Below are 3,815 nucleotides of genomic sequence, written 5' to 3' on the forward strand. Positions count from 1 at the left end.
GCTTTTTCAATAATAAGCACAAGATTGACTGCACAAAATCCTCCAAAAGATACAAGCAAATGATCAAAATATTTTGGTCAAACATGCTAACAAATAAGACAAAAATTATGTGTCTGAGCATTGATAGACGTAATGGTTACTTTCACTGGTACATAGACAACCACTTCAAAAACTTGCCTCAACAGTATTAAATAAAAATTATTTTTTCTCATATCATTACACTAATAACTAATGGTGCCACAAGTGATTCACCTATGAATAAGCACATAAAAAAAAATTAACCATAAAAAATTTTAATACAGTTTGAACTTAACTTAGGTTTGCGGGCTTCGCCCAAAATTGAATCAACTACCATACAAAGTAGAACAAAAAATTTTAACCTTGCCCCTTTAAAAAATGTTGCAGCTTCTCTAATTTTTTCCTAGTGGACTCACAAAACACTCCCCCTTTTATACAAAAAGAACATGCGAAAAGCTCTCGCAAATTAAATAATAATGGACATGAATAAATATTCTCAAAAGAAACAATTTGTTGGTAGAGCTACATTCCCACGACATCTTTAATTATAGAGCACGTAAGCCCTTATCGGAAAGTAGGATAACATTCGACTAGGCAAACATCAATCTTCACCGATTAAGTTGTCGAAACCATTTTTTAAAACGGGAATCAACTTTGGTTTTGAAAATGAAAACAAAAAAGGGGAGTCGCCACCGATTTTTATTAGGTGTGATCGTGTAACACCCCAAACCCGGCCCAGACATTATGACCGGATCCGACATGCCACATCGAAGCATTCAAAACATTTTATATTGTTGAACCAGAAAAACTTACTTAGTGTTTTAAAAGATAATTTCATTATAGGTTAAAGTGAATGGAAGTCATGCACCGGTAGGAAACCAGGAAAAGAGGTGGTGAGTCCATCTGATTGCTTAAATACTGAGCTCCTTCGGATCCAATCCTAGACATGCATACCGCCATTGCCACACCTTAACGTCATGGATATTTCTAGAAACCGATTTGATTATGTCATTTTAGGAAAAGTGATTAATTTTGGAAAATACTTTCATTGCGGAAGCTTTGCTTGTTGTCGTGTTATTTTGAAATCAATTGTTGTTTTTGAAAACGCGCCTAAAGCTATCCAATTTCAACAGTTAAAATAAGTAATACCTATCTTAGTAATACATATTAAAACCATAAAAATAATTAAGCGGCCTTATTACATTTAAAACCCAAAACTTCAAACGTAAATAAAAGGATGTCCAGTTCACGGAAGAAAATCAAACTTTCGAGCAATGTGGCCACTCAATTCCCTCACGACTCCAAGCCCACTATGGTTGAGGATTTCGCTTGGATGAAAATAAAAGGGGTGAGTTTGGGAAACTCAGTGTAAGGAAAACCCATTCAAAGCCCAAGTCACTCAAGCCTATTAGGCCTAAGCCCATTCAGTAATAAATGTAATCGCCCGAGCCCTTTTCAGATTACAATAAACCGGGTCTTAGCCCTTATTCAGATAATAAAGATGGCCCATAGGCCCATTTCAAAATACATACAACATCAATAAACATATGCAAGCCCATTTGGGAATAGTGGTCTGGGCGAGCCCTTTTCAGACATAATAAACTGGGCCTTAGCCCTTATTCAGATAACAAGATGGCCCATAGGCTCATTTCAAAATACATGCAACATCAAGAAACATATGCAAGCCCATTTGGGAGACTACTCAACCCACCAACCACTACACTCCACCGTACCAGCCATACACTCCATGTGGGAATAGCTCAACCCACCCATTAACACTCCACGATTTGACCTTTCTTTGCTCGATTATCGATAAATTAAGGCAAAGCCTCCAAGACGTGGACAAGCCACTTTCAAGACTTCCTCCGTCAATATCCCGGTCCCATGCATCGATAATAACAACATGGCATGCAGATAAATAACAACAATCAAACATGCATTTAGGTCAATTTAACCTAGGGGTATTTGGTAATTTATCTACTAGGGGTAAAACTATAAATTTTCCACTTTTAAAGGTATTTCATAATTTATCTATTTTAGGGTTTTTCATGCATATTCCTACTTTTCACGTACTAATGAATCACGCATCGAGGGTTCTTACTGAATTGGGCCCGTTGGCCCATCATTCCAATTTTGGCCCATTAAGCCCAAAAATATCGAGGGCATAGAAATCATGCACTTTGCAGTCCAAATTTTGCAGTTTACCAAAAACATTAATCGATTTACCTCACGAGCATTCGCACACTCGCAAATCTACAAAATACCGGTTTTCGGCATTTCGGCTTTTCGACTTTTGCCGATCCAGACTAAGAAAGAGGGTGTTAGTTACACACCTGTTTGCGACGATATGCTGACGAGATCCACACACGAACTGCCTACAATTGGATTACTAACACGTTAATCTAACTATTCAAATACGAAATACGTATTAACCCCTTACAATATTTGGCCAACCACACCTACAGATCATAGTAAGCTTATAAGAAAACAATAAGCAACTCATTAACAAATTTTTGTCAATGTTTACCACATAATCATAATTTCACTGCAAGCTATCTTCCTGAGCAACAATCACTAAATCATTTATAACTGGAGCTACGAAACTCCAAATCAATTTCCGTTAATTTTCCTTGAAAATAGACTCATATATCTTCTATCCATAAAATTTTCAGAATTTTTGGTTTAGCCAATCAATACCAGATTTTTCTCAAAGTTTCCCATGTTTCACTGTTTGACTAATCTGACCACTCTTCATTACGAATCAAATTTCTCATTGTACAGAATTCAAAATATGTTCTAGTTTATTCCATTTGAATCTAGACTCATTAAGATTTAGTTACATAATTTATACAGCTTCTAACTCATCTTCCACAATTTATGGTGATTTTCCAAAGTCACGTTACTGCTGCTGTCCCAAGCAGATTTATTACCAAATCACTCTTTCACACCTAACTTGCATGCTTGTTATTTAAACATGTATATCACCAATCAATCATCACATATCTATGATTTTACTTAAGTATAATCTCCATTTGATCATTTTAAAGCACAACATGTTAGCTGATTTTTCCTTTAACATCTAAGGCACATGCATGCTCATTTGTTTGGCTCAACTTCACCTATCTTCCATTTTTTCATCAAAAGAACATGAAACAACAACCATTTCCTTCATTTTAATTCATGACTAAATGCTCACAACACAACTAAAACCAAAATATGCTTCAAGAGTTAAGGTAGAATCAAGAAGAACTCATGAACATCAAGATAGAAGCAAACTACCATGAACTTACCTTCAATTTTCTTCCTCAAGTGACCGAACATTCAAGAGCTTTCTCCTCTCCTTTCTCTTCTCTAACTTTAGGCTATGATGAACAAAGATGGACAAAACTTTGTTCTTTTCACCCTATTTTTTTAATAAAATTTCATATTTCATCCATTTAATTCTTTAATACAAAAGACATGAAATTCCCATCATGGAACATTTACCTAACTCATTATCATGGAACATTTACCTAACCCATTATCATGATAAAGTGGTATCGCCCGAGCCCTTTTCGATTATAATAAACCGGGTCTTAGCCCTTATTCAGATAATAAGATGGCCCATAGGCCCATTTCAAAATACATACAACATCAATAAACATATGCAAGCCCATTTGGGGAATAGTGGTACTGGGCGAGCCCTTTTCATTATAATAACCGGGCCTTAGCCCTTATTCAGATAACAAGATGGCCCATAGGCTCATTTCAAAATACATGCAACATCAAGAAACATATGCAAGCCCATTTGGGGAGAC

General features: G+C 36.0%; 1 long non-coding RNA gene across 1 annotated transcript; it reads right to left on the minus strand.

Annotated features, from left to right (window-relative positions):
* Positions 1 to 2,172: 2,172 nt before the first annotated feature.
* LOC128280670 (uncharacterized) lies at positions 2,173 to 3,423 on the minus strand. The gene is made up of 2 exons (XR_008270771.1): positions 3,309 to 3,423; positions 2,173 to 2,393 (listed from the first exon to the last, which is right to left on the minus strand). It is a non-coding gene; the product is annotated as an uncharacterized LOC128280670 (long non-coding RNA).
* Positions 3,424 to 3,815: the final 392 nt, after the last annotated feature.

The sequence above is a fragment of the Gossypium arboreum genome, chromosome 9 (genome assembly GCF_025698485.1).
Source record: "Gossypium arboreum isolate Shixiya-1 chromosome 9, ASM2569848v2, whole genome shotgun sequence".
Classification (NCBI taxonomy): Eukaryota; Viridiplantae; Streptophyta; class Magnoliopsida; order Malvales; family Malvaceae; genus Gossypium; species Gossypium arboreum.